This window comes from Nipponia nippon, unplaced genomic scaffold (genome assembly GCF_047370975.1).
Source record: "Nipponia nippon isolate SJK-2023a ecotype South Korea unplaced genomic scaffold, ASM4737097v1 scaffold_3, whole genome shotgun sequence".
NCBI classification, from domain to species: Eukaryota; Metazoa; Chordata; class Aves; order Pelecaniformes; family Threskiornithidae; genus Nipponia; species Nipponia nippon.
The window spans coordinates 36,362,099-36,382,355 of NW_028262347.1; positions in this window are offsets into that span (position 1 = coordinate 36,362,099).

Below are 20,257 nucleotides of genomic sequence, written 5' to 3' on the forward strand. Positions count from 1 at the left end.
GAGGCAGAATTATTTTTCACTGTGCAATTACTTGCACTGATTTGCAGATTTTTGGTCCAACTCTTTCTCAGGATCTGTACCATAAGTATGGAAAGTGTCCTCCAGGAAGTATCATTTTTCTACTTTTACTTCACTATTGTGGGTCTTTATATTGTGCAACAACAGAATATATATGTAATTTTTACAAGCTAAACAGCAAAACCTCAATTTCCTCTATTAAAATACAGTGGAAGGGGGATAAAAAGCAAAGAGAAAAAGGCGGACAAAGTGTTGAAGACAAAATAGATTTTTCAAAATATTAAAAAACCTACTGACTGTTTTCCTCTAGCTTTTTTCCTGGTTTTTACCTAAGAATTTTTTCCAAAGTTAATGTCAATGTTTTGCATACATGGGAGAAAGTCAAGGCTTATACATTTCCCCTACCTGTCCAGGTCAAAGTAATATATACTCAGTCTAGCAAAGGAAAAAAAGCCTTGCTGAGACGTGGGTGAGTAAGAAAAAAGGGGGGGGAAAAAGCTATGAGAAAAAGAGAAAACTAAAGGATGCTTGAAAAAGCCAGTTTTTCTGAAATAGAATAAGATCCTTTATTGACTAAGGGTTTTACTTTGCTCCCATCATGGCAAAAGACATATCTTCCCTATCTCTTAAAAATTTTCTGGTCTTTGTAGCATCAGTAAGGTTGTATGTAATGGATTCCTGCAGGATTTAGTTCAGATCTAACGAGATTAGACCCAATTATAAACTTATTCATGGTAACTGATAAGCTACATCAGAAAGATTACTTCAGGGAAGTTGCTCTAAAAGTTATGGAAGGCAGCATTAGAATTAGAAAATGAAACAGGTACTTCTTTACCTTCTATGCTTAAAGTTAGGAATAAAGGAAAAGAAAGGTGGCAGATTTCTATTTCAAGGAGTGTTGCGAGAGAAGAAGCATTAGACAGAAAGAAATACGGACTCAAGGAGTGCCAGATCTGCTATGGCATTCAAGAGAAGTATTTTAGTGTTAATGTGAGTGCTGTAACACAGGACATGTTGAGTTACATTGCAGAGTTTAGTGCATTAAAGTACATAATTATGATTTAGCAGTCTTTGTTGAAGTTGGTCACCAGTTTTAAAATTGTTCTAAGTAACAGAAGGAAAAAGCATGAGAAGGCAAGCAAAAATTAATTAGGTTTTGAAAATAAAATTAACATAGAGTAAGTGAGAGTGATAAACTCTTACCAGAAAAAAAAATAGTTTATGAAAACCCAAAAAACGCACATTTACATCAGGAAAATGTAGATTATGCAGTGTGGGGACCTGGGAAATCTCTGTAATAATACTAAAGAAATTGGAAGAGATGTCAAGAGTTTACAAAATTATACCAGAAAAAAGTATTATTCTTATTTTTTTTCTGAAAGGTATGATAACAGTCAGTTTAAGGTTCTGTAGTTGCCAATCAATGCATTTTCTCTTTGTTCCTGTGATGGCACATTCACACAAAATCCTCTTTTATTCTAAATATTTATCTTTATTAAGATGGGAGAAAATAAGACAATATAGAGGTAGAGAAATTAGTTGATCAAGTAAAATATAAGATTATTTAATATACTGAGAAGTCATCTTAAATTCTAGTCCTTTGCTGTACTTCAGTGCTAAAAATGTGATGATAGTGGTAAGCTTCTAGCAGAAATGAAAACTATATTGTTCATCCCAGCCTCCTAATACAAATCAAAATTAAGAACAACCTCTAGTTCCAAAACTTCAGTCCTGTTTTGATGACGGTTATTTTTTCTGGCTAAGAAAGACATAATGTAAGGTCACTTTTTCATGAGCTAAATACCTCTTATAATGAACAAAATTCCTTTTACTACTATCTCATTTACAGTTTAATCTGTCTGGTTTTGCCTTCTGGCTAAGATTTCTCTATGCATATAATATCAAATTTTCTGTACATGAAAGGTATAAGACTGACAATTGGAAAGAGGAAACTTCTCTGTCTGCAAATCAAGTGCTACACAGCAGCAGGGAAAGGTTTTCACCTTTCCCCTAAATGACTGCCTGTCTCTACTGAAAAATGATTTTTTTATTGTTATAATTATTCTTTGGTCACTCTAGACCTGCCTGGAAAGAAGTTATAATTCTCTTTGTTAGAAATCAGATCTAAAGTTTATAAAACGACAATGCTGGCAAACAAAAAGAAAAAAAAAAGGTATCTTACAGGAGTTGTCTTACACTGAAGACAGTAGAGACTGGTTTGGGGGGGGTTTGTTTGTTTTATTTAGTTTTGTTTCATTTTTGGAGGAATATGAAGTACTGCTTCATGGATAGCCAAATAAATAATGTTGTCTGTCTAAGCAGACTGTGATGTTTTAGGCTTAAAAAATGGATTGTTAAATATTTCTTCTGTCTAGAAGCTCTGATCAGTTCATTCATTATAATTTTTAGAGAACTGTGTCATACAGTATCCTGAATTGCTGACCCACCTCTGGTCTTGATTTTTTTTTTCCTTTATAAAACAAAATATTTTGATATTTCAAGGGTGATTCTTTTCCTGCTTTGTCAATATAAAGGTAAGATGACTCCCTCTCTCTCTCAGGGATTGTTAGTAGTTATGATTCTATCCCGCAAATAAACTTGACACTAGTGTTTTAACAAGTAGAGATATGACTACACTGGAGGGGATGGGAGGAAGTAAGAAAGCCATAGCTCCATCATTAGCACCTAAGTATGTCACACACACTTATCATCACATTGCAGCTGCTGTCAATATTTAAACAATATACCTGAAGATCATGTTTTCTTCTTGACCTATATTTTAATTAAGACTTTTTTTTTTTAACAATAGAGGATGCTTTGGAAAATCTAGATGCTTAAGACTCCAAGAAACAAAAAACTTTTAAATTTTGATTGCATATTATTATTGGTTGCATTTCTATTTCCTTTCTCTATTGGATTTTGTTTTGCAAAATTCTTTGTATGTTGAAGTTTGCAAAGCTTTCCTATTTTGCAACCAGCTGTACTCTCTTAGTGTCATTTCTTTAATTTTGGCATTTGCACATCCGCTGATGTACTGTTACAAAACATTTATGGATAAACGGTCTTTCCTGCAAGCAATAAGGTGACGTAGACCTGCCATTGCTGAAAACGTCTTCTAGTCTCCTGCAAAAGTGAAAACACTATGCTCTTGTTTCTGAAAGTAATTTATAGCTGCAGTGCTTTGAAAATGAATCTATCTGGTTCAGAAAATACTTAATGCAAATTCAAGGAAAATTTAGAGATTTTTGAGATCCTGTTGAAATACAATCTGAGTATTATGAGACATAATAAATCTACAAGAGGGGGCAATACTCAAATGCTCACAGTAATCTTTATGAAATCATGGTTTATAAAACCTAGAGATACTCCACTTAGTGTCCAGTACAGTAGTTTCTAAATAATAGAATGAAAGATATACCCTGTGGCTGAAATAGAGAATAACTGATGACTGATAGCCTGTGAATGTTGACTTATTTCTATCATTTACTGGTTTATTTCATTATGATACTATTTCTTTGAGCACTATTTTCAAAAGATGACATTTCACTAATGACATTAAAGAAACAATAATCTATGTTTCTGTTCCTGAAAATGGTATCCAAAACTTTTTCAAAAACCTTGGAATTTTTTCTTCTCATTCTAATATGTCTTATTCTATTCCATATTTATTTTATTTTAATATTTTAAATTCATGTACCATTAAAAGATTTGGTTTTCTCAGAAACGTCAGGTATTATAATAGGGTCAACTTTGAGCATTCATACTTAATCTAATTGCAATTGCTTTAGTAATTAAGAAGTTCACACTGCCAGTAAACTTAGTCAAAGTAATTAATTGTAATGATTGCTAATATAAAATATTCTGTATGCATTTCAGAGATATTTATTTTGAAATTGAATTTATACCTCTGAAAATGGTGTTAGTATTTGAATAATAAAAACAATCTACACAAAGTATGGTCATAGCTGTCTCTTATACAAAATCCAAGATGTTATTTAGTACCTTATAAGTAGTGTGTTGAAATTTACATTTTAGTTTCATTCTCTAGTTTTCTTCTTCCTCTGATTTCCTGCATATGCCTAGTAATACTAAATTTTTTGTCCTGATCCAGCAATTTACGAGCAAGCTAGTACTGTGAAACACAAACACCTGAAGAATTGTATTAGTGAGTCATAGCAACCAATTATTTCAGGCAGTAGGATTCTACTTTATATAGTAAACTTAACTGGATGGAGTCTTCAGAAATGTTATTTTTCCATTATGAATTCAGAAAACTACAGTGAAGTACTCTTACAATATAGTCAGACATATCATGGCACATATTAAGTCTTTTGGATATTGCTTTCAGTTTTAGCTATATCCATGCGAATAACCGAGGAAAATTAGACTATGTTCAGGTCAAAGTGGAACATGCAAACTGTTTTCCATATCATCAGGGGAAAAGAAGTCTTCAAGTAATATTCTTCACAACACAAAGAGCCCTTTCCAACGAAGAAACAGGAATGCCAGAAGAGATTTCTAGAAAACATGAAGAGAAGGCTGCAATTCAGACAACTGAGTCAACTATGTATGAGATCTATATGGGACCTAGCTTGTAAGTGGTAGCATCCAAAAGGTCTCATAATTCCAAATGCCTTTGGTCCAGGCATTGTCTATTTTAGGAGCATAAAGCAAACAGTACCAATAGGTGTTGAAAGCTATGCTTTTCATTATGCAGTTTAGAAAGCTTCATTTAAGTAGCAAGAGAGAATAATTTCCCAATGACAAATTTACCTCATCTAAGATCTGAATCACGCTTTGAAGTGCACTTTGTTAATTATGGAAAACTTAGGACTATAATGTTGCTAATTTAGCTACTAAGTGATTTAAGCTAGTGCAATGAATCTGAGTCTCTGTGTCAAAGATGACTTTCTGGTCAATAGCAAAAAAACTGTTCTAGACCATAGGGAGTTTAAGAATTTGCAGATTTGGCATGGTAAGACTGGATTACAGCAATGTGATTATTTGTCTTTTGACAAAACTGGGCTGTGGTATCTTGCATAATGATAAATTCTTTGGGATAGGACCTGGGGGAAACACCCCCATTCATATATCCTGGATCCATTTTGTATTTCTGCAAAATATACACATTCCTCCTGATTAGCCATTTAGACTTAATATTCTAAAACCAATAAATATTTTCATTACAATTTTCATTACAGTCTTGCCTCCAAAATGAGTAGCAACACAAATGAAACACAGAGTAAACTCCTGAGTACTACTGCTTTTCAGTTGGATCACCAATGGTTGGCTGTTTATTGTTCTTTTGTTTTAAACTGTGTCTTGCTAATTTTCCTTATTATTCTTGGACTAATATTCATTGCTTTACATAGACACTCTTGAAACTTTTTATCTTCCAGAGAATAGTAAATAATTTAGCCAGTCTTGTTGCTCCAAAAGTAAACACTTATGCTTATCACACATGCAAGAGAAGAGAAAGAATATTTAGCCTGTTTATGTGGGTGGATAAAGAGATAAAAAAATAATCTGCTTATTAAATTCTAATTCTGGGTGAGTGTTCAGCCAGTTGTATTTTATAGTTTCATTATAATTTAGTGCTTTGAAATACAGAAAAATTACAATATTTGGTCTGAATATGACTTTCATATAAACCTTTAGGAAGGGAAGCTCTCGCACTTGGACAGCCTTGACACTATTCCAGAAAGACTATATGAGGATTACTCTGCTTGTCCATAATGTTTTAATTGACAGGTTTCCTAAAGCTGCTATCATCCTAACTTGTTACAATATATCTATGGATTTTTTTGAAAAGTATTTTGTTTTAAACAGTCGTTATTTCTGCTAAGAATATAGCTGTCACCTTAGTGAAGTTCTCTCAACTCAGTTTACATTTGCCACTTTTTGGGTGGGATTAGTCTCACCTAAGTTTAGACACCTAAAATTTGAGCCAATCATACTGGCTCGTGTATACTCTTCCAGAATAAGCTTCATTTCATAAATCCTCAAAAGAATGTGGAAACCTAACATTCAGTGGACTTCAGTTTGAAAAACATGATCCAGTCTGAACAAATACTGTTTACAAACATGATATATCCCCACTTAGTAACAAGACTGGTATCTTAAAATTATTCCAATTTGATTCCAACCTGAATGAGTTAAAACCATGATGATATTCTGTCCAGAAACATCTATCTATTTATACACTCTAATACGAATTTAGCCCAGCAGAATTTAAAAAATGAATTCATTTTTTGACACTGAAGTCTTACCACTACAGGAGATTTATTTCCTACCTGGCTGGATCTGTAGTCCATGACCGACATGAATTCTACAGCCAAGTCTTCTTGCAGGTAATTTCTCCATAGACAAAATCATGCCAAAAATTCCCATTTCCTCCCATATGTTTTAATGGAACACATGAATTAATAGAGAAAAAAATCAGCTGTTGCATTGAGAGCTCACTTGGTGCTACAAGACATGCTGAAGGAAACATCACTTTAAACAGAACTGTAACCATCTGTAACAGTCTAATTTTAAAAGATCATAATTTACAGTTGCTTGAGATGTAAGCTACAAATTATGGAATTACATCTTTTTTTCTCTTTTTTTGTCTTTTTTTTTTTTTCTTTTAACCAATGCAACATGCATCTGTATTATCCAACAATCCATAGGAAGTATTTTTTAACAAGAATTTCATTGCACATTGAAGAGTGCTACAATTTCTAAAATAAATTTAATACATTTTTGGGGTATTGAATAAAATGCTTCCAATATTTTCAAATTTAAGCAAAAATAATATTTTAGAGCATCTAAATTATGAACAGTGAGGTGGTCATCTTTAATGAATTAACTGTTTACAATCCATGCTGGTAAGCAACCTTTTCTAGCATTTCTGTCTGCCAGTAAACACTCTTGGAATGTTTGACGTGCACTCACTCAGGATAAAGCCTACTGTATAATCGATAACTTGACTAAGGATTGGACAAAAATGGAAGATAGTGAACAAATGGTAGGCTCACAGCTGGACATTTCTTTAAACTAGTTTAAATGTCAATAAAAACTGAGAAGTAAATTGCAATCTGCAAAAGGCTAACAACTTTGTTTGTTTTCCCCCTAGGAGAAGGAAGAGAGCTCAGAAGAAATGATAATTCTCTGACTGAGCAGAGTTTGGCATTGTCCTTTGCCAAAGATTGGACTGTACAGATCATTTTATCCACAAGTAAAAAAGACAAAATTTTATCTGTTAAGCAGTCAGAGACCATCAACCCACCCTTTTTGTAAAAGCCTGTGTTTAATGCCATGTCCCAGTAAGCTCTGAGGTATACAATTGATTTCTTTGGCAATATGAAGGGTAAATTCAGGGAAGAAAACCCAGCTGACTTTAAGATGAGCTTGGTTATTTTATGCATGATATCCTATGATATGAGTGTCTGGAATAGGCCTTATTTGAATGACACAGGAAGTCTTTTTGCCCTGTGTGCTTTTATTCTGATGTAGCATGTTCAGTCAGCACAGAGCATTGCACTGTAAAATGCCTTCTTCACACAGAGTTCAGTAACCAGGCTGGGAGCTGCACACTAAAGCAGACTGAGCGCCTGAATGACCTAGAAGTGGGTACCCCATGCGCAGCACCTTATAGAGATCTAATCCAAGTACAGCATAAATAACCTTGTCCAAAATAGGTCGCTGTAGCCTCTCTTAAAAGAGCATGTGTATGCAGTGGGAAAGTGAATTTAATGCAACGTAGCTGTACCTTATTAACTCCTCTATATTCCAAACTGTGATTACCTTTATGAGGTTTAAATGAATATGCTATGGAGCTGGATTGACTAAACTGCAAAGAGCATTTACATTTCAGAATGAGTGCACTCGGCACAAAATGTACTTTAGAAATGCTTCTGTGCAGTTGTGCAGTTTCAAAGTATATGGACTGAGAATTGCTGTCAACCTGCATACTTTTCAGCAGGTGATTCATGTCTGCTGACAGATGAGCTAATGAGGATTACATTTACTGTAATATGGGTCCTAGATGGGGATCCATTGTCCATGACTTTCTAGACCACTCTGTCTGCCATTTAGCATTTGTCACAAGTCTAGGGGTTGTTCTGATTTCTTTTTCTTGATAAATTCTTCTAAGTTGTCTGTCATCCTGTTCTCTGTATCCATATGCCAGATATGCTGGTCTGGGACCAGCTTTTTTAAAACATTTTTTCTTCTTTCTGAAGCAAATAATAGAAAGCACTAAATCAGAGAAGCTGATGGCCTCTCTACTCTAGTTCTGTGAAACACTGTTCTATTATCAACAAGAATCTTTTTTATAGGTCATGACTCACCTACTGATCCCCCTTCTAAGATGCAACTTTATTTAGAAGTGGGGTGAAGAAAACAAATTACTTGAATCAGTGTAGAGAACTAGAGTTTTCTGCTAGAAGATATCAGGTTAACATAGATTTATACAAAACTCATGTCCAAGTGAGAAAACAATGACAGGAAAAATGGTTTATTTTGTGTGTTCCATTTCCCCAAGGTCAATGTTATACTTTCCTGGAAAAGTTTTAATTTTTGTTGTGTTCAATTCTTACTTTTAACATCTTCCTCAGAACAGATTCTTATTATAACTGGTTCAACTGTCACTGACTTCAAAACTATAGATTGAAAAGTTTTATTGGTATTTTAATGTTCTATTCAAAATGCAACCTATGAGCTGCCAAAGTTTCGTTAACTTTTCAGATGAGGCAAAACCTGGCTGAAGCCAACAGTTGATTAACAGACATAGCTTTTCTATGGAAATAATTATTGTAAAGTATCCTGCAATCCACAAATGAAGATGGCTTCTTTATCTCAGAGAATAAGAAATAGTTTCTTCATTAATTTGACTTTCTGTTGGTTTAGGTCAGCACAGTATGTTGTTAGAAACATAGTTTCTATTATAATAAGATAAGATCTGGCAGTAAAAAAAGTGAAAGAGCTAGGCACTACAGAGCAATGAGACACCGCAAAGCCCGGGAATAATTAGAATGTTACAGTAAGAGAAATTTTGATAAAAAGAGGAAATTTGTAGAATAGTAAAGAAAATCTATCTTCAGCAGAGTAGGAAGGAACTCAAACAGAAATATGCCAGGCAAATTTTTCCCCCATGTGAAGGGCATATACGGTGAAGTAAAGCAATAGTCTCACAAAATGATGTACATTTTTCCATATTCGACTATTCAGAACACGTCCAGTGCCATCAAATGAGGGTGGAAGAATTAATCATTGAACCTGGAAATGGTATATGATTATGCTGATTGAAATCTGGTTGGATATCACAAGAGGAAAATAAAGTTTTGGGGTTTAATGCTTTGTTTTTGAAATATGTACATATATATGCATATACATGTATGCAAGCGCAATGCATATTGATATTCTGTGTATCAGTTCTGGCAGAAAAAGTTTTGTAGATGACTGTTTACTGAAGAGAAAAGACGTGTTGGTCCAGATCCTTGGGACTATTTTGTCCAAGCCCTTTGTAGACTTAAAAGGTAAATCACGTCTACATCAAGGATCTCAAGGATTGCTTTGCTCTTGTGGAACAGTTTTGAGCATCTATAGGCCTTTCTGAAGTCATACTCACTGCAAAGATTGTTCTGGCTGCTGGGGAATATTGAAACACTATTTTCTTCCAGGTGGAGATGGATCTCTAGAGCTGAAAATGGCATGCAGTAGGACAAGAGGGTGTTGGCACCACACAATTGAGACAAATGAGCTTTCCATTCCTTAACTACAATGCAGAATATCTCCTCTGCCTAGCCATGCCAGTGTTCCATCTGCATCTATGCCTTTAATATGGGGATGAAAGAAAAGCCTGTTTGAGCTACTGTTTTCATTTTAGAGGAAATGAAACTAACCTGACAAAGTACGTTGGCTGCCTAATGTCTCCTGCTATAGTCCCTCCACAGTGTTCTTCATTTCATTCCTCACATAGAAGACACTAACAATATTTCAATATTGCTAGTGGATGGAAATCAGGAATTGGCTACATCTAAGTCTAAAGAGGAATTTTTAAAGACAGAGTTTACAGAGAAATATAGCAAGTGAAAAACTATAATGAACCTATAATCAGACAAAAAATAATACTGGTGTGATCCATTAGATAAATATCTTAGCTATACTTTGCAAGCAAAAAGCAGACTTCTCAGCAGTCCAAAGTTCACAATTTCTCTCCCTTCCTTTTCTCCCAGGCAAAAGGAAGAAAAGAATCACAACTCAGAATTCCACAGAAAGAAAAAAAATTAAGCACACAGTCTGAAGTGAACCACCTATTAGAAAATTTTTTTCTGTACTTCTGTAAGCACTGAGCACTGGAATTGTCCCTGATGCTCTGAGTGTGATCTCTCTGAACATTCTACAGCCCTTACTATAACTTGTTTGTAATATCTAGGTTTTTTTGAATGTAAGATGTGTGCTACTTGAACTACTTTAGCAATTCAAAGTCAGCTAGGTGTGCTTACATACTTCCTCTGTTTCAGTTTATCCTATACTTGTATTGAATAAGAGTTATATGATTTGCAGACTGCTAAGCTGGAATACTTCTTACAATCATTTAAATATCTTACATCTTTCATTTTTGTCTGTTTTCACTGTTTGAGGGTTCCCCCCCCCCACCCCCCCCAAACTGGAAGCATCTTCCTCTTCCCAGAAACAACCCAAAGAATAACCCCTTGTTCTCTTCCTTCCCATAGTCTTAATGCCTGAGGAAAAATAAATCGGAATGCCTAGAAACATGTATCAGTACCTCTGTTTGGCTGCAGGGTACTGCTGAGAAATACAAAACTAAACTGTAACTAAACTATAGCAACCATGCTGATCATGGAAGGCTAGTTAATTATAAGTTTCCCTTAGGTGGGAAATTTGCTGGTGGAAAATATGTCATCTCCATGGTGTCACCTGCCAAGAGGAGGATGTGTAATCTCTGTGGCAAATCCTGCAGAGAGACTGTGTCCCAGTATTTATACTCTAAACTATATCACAAAACACTGACTCTTAGGGAGAGTAGAGCAGGAAGAGAATCTAATCCTGTCTAAATAAAGTGAAAATCTTTTTTCAGAAGCTGCACTAGAGAATATACCAAACTGTAGAACTTACCATTGTGGATATGCTTGACTGAATTGTAACTATTTTTCCAAAGCAACAGCTGGAAAAGCATAGCAATGAACCAAGACATAAAACAAAAAGAAATAATGGAAAATAAACATCTACTGAACTTTGTACATTAAAAACAGAAAAGAAAATAAAAGGGCACTAAATTCCTTATATCTTGGATGTAACAAGAAGCCATATTTTTTGAGAAACATCATGGAATTAACTGACATGACAAAAGCTTTTATTTTTTTTTTCTTCCATCTCTCCCCTGTCTATCTTTAATTGATAATATGTCAACATATTGCACGTTCTAACTCCTGTTTAATTATACTGTTAGAAGTGACAGTATATGTGGTATTTAACTAGACTGGCTCTACAGCTCTTCCATAGTTTTTCTTCCTAAATCTATGACACTGCAAAACACAAAAGCAAGTTAAAAGGATAGAAAAGGTGATGGAAAATTTAGATTCCCATGGGTACATTATTGTGCCAATATGTAGGAGTACACCTGTGCATTTCCCACTGAAAGTCAGGCAGCTGAACACTTTGCACTTAGTTGAATGTATATCTGCTTACCAGAAAGACGAACTAATGATTCAGAGTGAATCTAGGTGCCTGAAAATTCCCTAAGAGCCCTGAGTGAAATGACCCTAATTTTTAACCAACTCATGGTTGAAAGTGAAGTTTGCTTTGCACCCGAAGCAAAAAGTCATTTGAGCACTTGTAGTTAATAAGCAAAAGTGCTGAAGACACTCTTCTCATGCTTTGAAGAGTGCCCTATAAACTCTCCTTTCAAATGCATTTCTCTTCAAAGAATAGCCGAGGTAGGAATATTGTTTTATAAAATTACCTAGTGCCAACAATTTGCATTGGGAAAACCTTTGTCAAATAAAGGCATAAGCTTTGTTACCGGAAAGGATTCAAACACACATTTCCTATATCTTGTGTCTTTTTTTTTTTTTTTTGCCTCATGTTGTAATTTGTAGTTGTTCCCTAGATCATCCCATGCTCTGATTGTATTTTATATATGCAGACACTGGACAAAAAATAAGGGAGGTGTTAAAGAGCAGGAATGAAAGTCTGCAGGACTAGAAGACCCCCTCTCAGATGAACATCTTAACTCTTTCACAGCAATTCAGCTCCATCTGTGGCGTCCTCCTTCTGCTGGCCAATGAATCCTAGACTGTGTGGCCAGTGCACACAGCCACAAAATGACACACAAAAGCCCAGCACCAACAACACCTTGCCTTATATGCTTGAATACGAAAGGCATGGGTTTAAAAATCCCTAGACACAGATAGAAGTAGATTATCCTATGGGCAGAAGGGAAGGCTGTCTCTTCTCCCCAAGATTACAGAGAAAGCAGCAGCCGCTAGTGCAGTATGCAAAATAACATTACTTGCCCTCTGAAAAGGCACATCAGTCTACACCGCTCAAGACACACAGGCATTGGGTAGAGATCAATTGCTCAGTCACCTTAGAACTGGCATGCTCCAGGCATATGTGTAGAGACACCTGTCCTCAGTAAAGGCACCTTCATGGGACTGCTATTAGATGGATCCAAATTTCTATATGTTACCTTTAAGCTCTTGCTTCTTGTCCACAGAAAGCCCTGTAACTCATCCAAACCCAAATCCTCAGAGAAATAAGTGAATATTATTCCTGTTGCCACCATTTAGTAACTCAAATTGACAACATATAGTGATGTGTTGAGGTTTTAGTACCTCAAATGGAAAAAGTAATGTAATTGTACCATGCTGAGACAAACTGTTTTGATTCTGTAACATCATCAGTAATGTTGAAAATAATTCATAACTTAGAAAATAAATCATCTCTATCTATTAGATTCAGCACTTCATTTTGGGAATGGTAAGGAGAAGACTGAAGTTTAAAGTAGTCAGTTCTGCTAAGTCATGACAACAGATGAACAATATTTGCCCTTAAAATTTAGAGGACCTTTAAAGAAAATAGTTAAAGCACATTCCTTTTGCATATCTTTTACCAATCCTGTACCATGATTTATTAATCTTGGGTCATTAATCTACGAGATCAATGCATGCTCTCATTATTTCTGTTGCCCTTCTGCAACAACAATACACTTTGTTGTTGTGCAGAGATTCAGAATTTGCTGGTGAAGCAGGCAGTGGACTGAGAGTCAGTTCTGGCACATGGGCATGATAAATTGGGATAAAAGACCACAAAATCTTCTAAAAACAATCTTTTAAACAGAGAAACAAGCAATTTTGGTGCATCAGAGTTTAAGTCTTTAGTTTGACTACTTGAGATCAGGATATGTTTTAGTAGTAAAGGATTTGTTGATCAGCTAGAAGTGGATGAAATTATTTAAAGTGTTCAAATAAGAGAGTATAACAAAGATGTTAAGTCAGCATGTGGTAATAGTGTTACATGCAAAGGCACGGCCAGCAACTGAAGAACAGAATTAAAAAAACCAACTAATTCCATTTATAATAGCTAATCACTCTTCTTTCCCTGCTGATTTTAGATTCAGACATAAGCACTGGAACAGATCATTGATAAAGAGTATACACAGAATTATTTATTGATCCATTCCTGGCATCACATTGAAATAAGAAATCTTTGAACTCCGTTATGTGTACAGTGCAAAAAAAGAAAAGAATTGTGAAAATAAGCACTGAGAAACTATTGAAGTTATACTTGAAACAGTGTGTAGTGTTCCCTTTTTTGTGTGCATCATCTTTGTCCACAGATAGTTGTGCTGATTTTAGATCGCTGTTAACAAGAATGAGCTGATATTATGAGCAGGAACAACTTTTACCATCCCTATTCTGGATTGGTGTTAGTTTATGTGAAGTATTGTACAAACACATAGCAAGGTTCTTTTAATTTACATCTTAACAAACAAGAAAGGTAATGGAAAACAAGCACTTGACGAGATATAACATTCTCAAGGTCAATTCAGTTTGACTGATAGACAAACTAGGAACTGAACTCCAATTGCGAGTCACAGTTCTGTGGTTTTTGTGTGTGACTGTTCTGTCTCTAGAAGAAGTCCAAACCATTCAACAAAACAGTGCAGATCTCAGCATATTGATATGTGAATCACACTACATTGCACTGTGGGGACAGAATTGTAATGAAAGGTCTCAGTCACGTTTTCTTGACCAAAATAGATTCATTAACGTCAACTGTGAGTTCAGTCGATAGCTTTCACAGTTCTGTAATCTAGCCAAATGGGCACTGGCTTCAGTTTTCTTTTTTTTTTTTTTTTTTTTTTTTTTTTCCAAACAGTAGCTCACCAAATGTTAGATGTGTTTCTCGGTAACTGAGGAAAGAGCAGATTATTGTTGGGATGTTCCAATAGACATTTCAGAGAATCTCCATATTCTGAGAGAAGGTGGAGCATTCAAAGGCTTATTTTCAAAATCCCAGAGGGGAATTAAGCTGCCGAATGGGAAACAAAAAAACATCCAGAAAAAAATCCTCAGTTCTCATTTTAACCCTACTAGATTAAGTGCACAGGAGACCCTAATAAAGTGTTTTTATGAGTAATGAACTTCTAGCATTTTTATAGAATATGGTGTGTACCCTTTTCTAAACTTCATTTAGACTTTCCAGGTATCCAAATTTGAGTCAGGCACTCCATGTTTTAGATAATTATTGACTTCAACATATATTACTACCTAGATTATAGAAGGCCCATGATCACTTGGTTTTCAGCAAGTCCTCAGCATGATATTCTGCTAACAACTTCTGAATGCCTTGGCAGCTCTCTGGATGCACCCACCCTGAACCTCTGTGACATTGAGGGGACAAACCCTTATCATTAATTTTATGAATTTGTTGCTGTTATGTATGAGGAATACCAATGTAGAAAGAAGGAGTGTAGGCAGATCTATAAGTCTAAACATATCTACTTCAAAATGAAAATAATCCTTGCAAGAGTATGAAATAAAAAATAAAATAAAAAAACACAAAAAATGAAAAAAAATAAGGTAATAGCATTGTGTGTAAGATGTTTCCCACAACTATCATAATGTCTGATATTGGTTTCCTAAATTACCACAATAATGTTAATTTGTCTTCATATATTAATATGTTGGGTATTAGGGATATAGTTGGCTTACTGTGCTTTAAAGAAGTCTTTAACAGCTGTACTAGCTATGACATCTGGCTAATCCTTGCTAATCCTGAAAATTAAATATCTGTTCCATCATTCCATTGGGCAAAGATGTTAAGTAGTTATTCCAACTGTTTTTCATTTGCCTTTCATCTGGGCACTTCTCCCAGTCTGTGATCCTCGTAATTAATTCACTCTTAGCTTTACAGAAGGAGTCATGGTTCCAGTCACCCTCCTGCATGTTGATCGTCATGCAATATCATGAAGGAGGAACATGTCTTTCTTTTAAAATATTGTCTTAAACCTGGCTGTCATACTTGCGCATTTCACCCAGCATATGGATGCATCTGATGTAGTACGGAACAATAATCATCTGCTTTACTATGCTGTAAGCTCAGAGCCTGCACAGCTGCTAACTTGTGGAAACAAATGTTACCAAGAAAAACATCATTTCAGTAAGAAGAGTTTACATGCAAAAAGTACAAGCAGCATCTTACATGTTACTTGTACTTGTGTTGATATGGCCTCTATATGAGTATCTTCTTTGCAGGAAGAGTATGCTAAAGCAGATATTTATATTTCTATCAATATGGAATTGAAAGTTTTGGTTCACACAACCTACCTCATCCATTACATCCCTGAGATGAAAGGAACACTACAGAAGTAATATTCCGGTAGCTTTTGCACATCATTTTTATTTATGGCAAATCTGTGTAGGTCTGAACCCTGAGGGAGAAAGATACTGAAGGAGAAATGTCAAGGCACAGCCTATTTGTTCAGAGCAGAGCACTGGACTTTGAATATTTTTCCATCATTCAGTTTTGCAGACTAACTAGTAAAAGATTTATAATAATCTCCTCAAAGAAAGTTTAGCATATGGAAACTACAGAGTTGTGCTTCTACCTTGGCCTCAGTCACTAGAAACAGATTTTTTTTTTTTTTTTTTTTTATTGTAATTGCACACAGTGGTGCTATTCCAGGAGACAGGTCAAATCAGTAGCATCTTAACAAGCAAAATCCTAATGCAACAAACAGTATGCTGCAAAATGCACATGCTTCTCTCTCTTCTCTAGTTGTATAATTCTGATCCAAATCCATAAAATCGTAATTGATTTGAGGCTCAGCTATTTAGAGACCATTTCTCTAACTATAGTATTCCAAAGCAGTTGTGTTCATTGAGCAATCAAACTCCTCTCTCTTTCCTCCAGCTGCATCATATAATTTTCAGCTGCTCGTTTTAAGTTAAACTCCAGAATAAATGTTAGCCTGCTTTATCAAAATTTTAGACACAACTTTTCAGATTTGCTTCCAAATAAATTAAACTACAAGAAATCTCCTAACCATGTATCAGAAAAAAAGAAAGAGAAAACTTTTGATTTTATTTTGCTTTCTTGTCACCGGAGGAACCTAGGCAAGACACTTCAACATTTAAGCATTCACAAGTCTTCTCTCAACTTCAGGATAACCCATAAGCATCTGAATCCCTTTGTGTCTCCATTTCTGCTCTGGGCATGCATTCAGCTGCCTGAGGCTGTGGTTATACGGGCAGCCAAGCTCTTTTAATGGCTTGTGGCTGCCAAGAAAGGGAAGCTTTGCAGTTCTCTTGTTTTCTCTCAGTTGCTCCCACTCTCCCCCGTTCCCCTCCCCACTTATTTCTAAAACAGATAAACAAAGGATGTGAACCTGAATTTATCACTTCCCAGATAACATCTGCTGGGGAGATAAATGTCCCCTCCCTCTTCCTCACATTTAAAGGAAAGAAAGTGCTAGTCTCACATTAGCTGCAAACCAGTTCACGACTGTTTCATGTTGTTTCCCACATGCAAAGTATTAGCAGTGACACTGTGTAGCAAGTTCAGTGTGGTTGTTTTGTCATGGAGCTTAGTGGGAACAACTCTAAATTATCCTACCAGATGATTCAGAAATTTGTGGGCCACTTAGTTTATTTACTGTATCAAAATACCTGATAACCCTTTCAGATGAAGAAAAAGCATATTTTTTACCAGGCATGTCTGAGTTCCAAATATCTTCATTAATCCAAAATCAAACCAATGCTTTTTACCTCTTATATTTAAATGCTGGACCCATATCTAATCTGATGTGGTATTCTTCGTCACTTAACTGTCTTATTACTTTGTTTTCACATTCTGATAATTAATATGGGTCCCGCTGAGTCTGCAGGACTTGTAATGGTTTCATTGTCTTTAGAAAAATTACATTCTTGTACAGTTCTTACTGTCACTGTTTACTTTCACTGTTAAATTAAAATATACATTGTTTCTTCATTTTTTTTTCCAGTTTACTGATATCTCTACTTATTGACCATATGCTCCTATCAGTGGAATGAGATGAACTAACTTGTATATTTATGGATTTGATAAACATACACTGTTTTCTCTCTGAGGTTTCCCTACTATTTCTGTGAAGAAGTTAAGGCTTGTAAAATGTAGGGGATTAAGTCTACTTAGTGAACACAAATTTCAGTCATTTCAAGCAAATTAAAAAGTGCAGTTGTAAAATATTATATTTTACCATTATTCTTTTAGAGAAGGCAGGGATCTGGGTCTACAGGTAAGTGATTTTGTTTTCTTGCAGCATTTCTACTCATTGAACAATTTTATTTTTGTTCATCCTTAAGCTATTTACAAATCTAAAGCGGGCAAAAAGTTTTGGATTAAAAGAAATGTTAGAGGGTAGATTGACAGAAACTGCAGCTTGACTTTAGTAGTTCAGAAAGCTCAAGATGTGGCAGATATGGATCTTATTACCTTTTTCTGTCTGTGGGGTTTTGATCTACTATGTGATGGCAAAGTACCTTAATATTGAGTTAAGACAGATGATAGGTGGAGTCTTTATTCCTCCTCTCGAAGCTGTTATATTTTGTATAAAATATTTATACAGTCATTGATTAGAGAATGAGATTTAGCTCTTAGACAAATTGTAAGACATTAATCTGCCCTGTACTTTTAACCTCTGTGATGGCTTCATCAGGTATTCAGACAAGAACAATGATCACAGGAAAACCACCATCCAATCCCAGATGACGGCCCAGTTTCACCATTTCAAAATCTCTACTCAGTATTAGCCACGAGCAGCTGGAGAATGAAGATGCAAATCTTCCCAGATAGGTAGCACCGAAGCAGATAAAATACCAACTATATCCCCATGACCATTTTGCTGTTCTAAGAACTAAATTTCCTTTTACTTTTTTTGCAAGTACATGAAATCAAATGTACTTATAGCAAAGTACAAAGGGTTGTACATATAGGAAAATGTTACATAATTTGGAATAACTTCATTCCTTCATGCATAAAACAAAACAAAACCAACCCCCACATTTAAATTTAGGTCATTAATAACCAAAGTTCTTACTATATTATGAACCAGAGACTGAACTGATCAAAGCCTACCTTGCCTAGGATCTCATTTACTAGAAATAATTCAACTTCTTTAAAAGGTATTGGTTGAAAATAGAGGTAAACTAATTATTCTCTCAGTTACACCAAGTAGCTGTGGATGTGTATACAAAGTCACAAAAGGTCTACTCATATTTTTTAATTACTTGATTGATTGCTTTTAGAAACAAACATTTCAGGAAAAAAATCTATTCACATAGTGTAAATAAAGCCAAAATTGAAGTTGCTTTTTTATTAATAACTTTAATAACCTTTTTATTAATAATTTTATTAATAAGTAACTAACAAGCAGTCAGTGAACTATGCATTCATGATAGGTAAACCTCAATATCAGACACTTAAATAAACACCTAGAAAATTCAAAACCACCTTCTACAGCAAATCCTGATGATATCCCCCACCAAGACAGTCACACACACACATGCACTCCCTCTGACAGGCAGTGTAAGTTATAAGCACACCCCCATACCACACGCACATCCTTTCTCAGAGTGCAGATTCCTCTATTTCTGTATCCCTCTGCTGGAGATGTAGGTGCTCTAGAATTATGTGTGCTCGTGCCAGTCCCTACAAACCAACAAAACATATTCACATGAGTAAGCCCCCACCTTGATTTCACCCATATACATCAGAAGTGTTACACCCACACTGTCACTCCTCAAGCTAGATGCACACACCCCATGGCATCTGATGGAAGGACACTCAGTAAGGTTGAGGTAGAGACTGCAGTATCGGTGGGGTGATTTCTGGCAGTGTCAAACCAGGTTTTGACAGCTTCTTTGTTGCTTTCTTCTCTCTCCCCACTGTTATAAATTTTCAAGTTTCTTTTGTAATTCTCAAGCTGACTTCTTTGTTTTTCATCTGTTTAGTATGGCTGATGGATGTCTTCTTCTTTAGCATTGTCAATTTGGGGCAAATTCCCTCTTAGACAGCTTTGGACGTTCTGTTGACACTCACTGTTATACTTACATCCCTGCCTTATGTTGGCATCCTGGCAACTTTGCTGAGGGGAGGCTGGGCAGGCACCCCCACAAACATTGTTATGGAGCACAAGGGATTCTCTCACTGAGTCTTCTCATTTTCAATCACATATAAAGTTTGCCTTGTAGTGAAAATAATCACAAGTGATTACAATGTATAATTTGTGAGTAATGTTAAAGTTTTAGTGGTCTCCCAAAGTCATTAGGCATAAATAGTCTCAGGACAAGTGCCTTTTTGGAGGAAGATGGAGAATTCAAAATAGCTGGAACATTATTTGAAACTCTCAGTTAATGAAGTTGAACTTTATTGTAGTATTCCAATTAATGAATGCATAAATTTCAATAGACATTAATAAATTTTTTCTCATTAATCTTATCACCATCTCTCTTAAAAATAATAACATGTACCATACTACCACACAGGAGCTAACCTTGCTCATTAGAGATCTCTTTCTTCCAGATTTCCCTTTTCTTGGATTCTAGTTTTCTTTCATTTTCAATTAAATGTATTCAATTATTCTTTCAGATTGCTGGCAGAATTTGCTTCTTTCCCTCCTATCTATTCTTTAGTAAAAGCAAGAAATGATAGTTTACTTCCAAAATAAAGGATAAACTTGGATAGT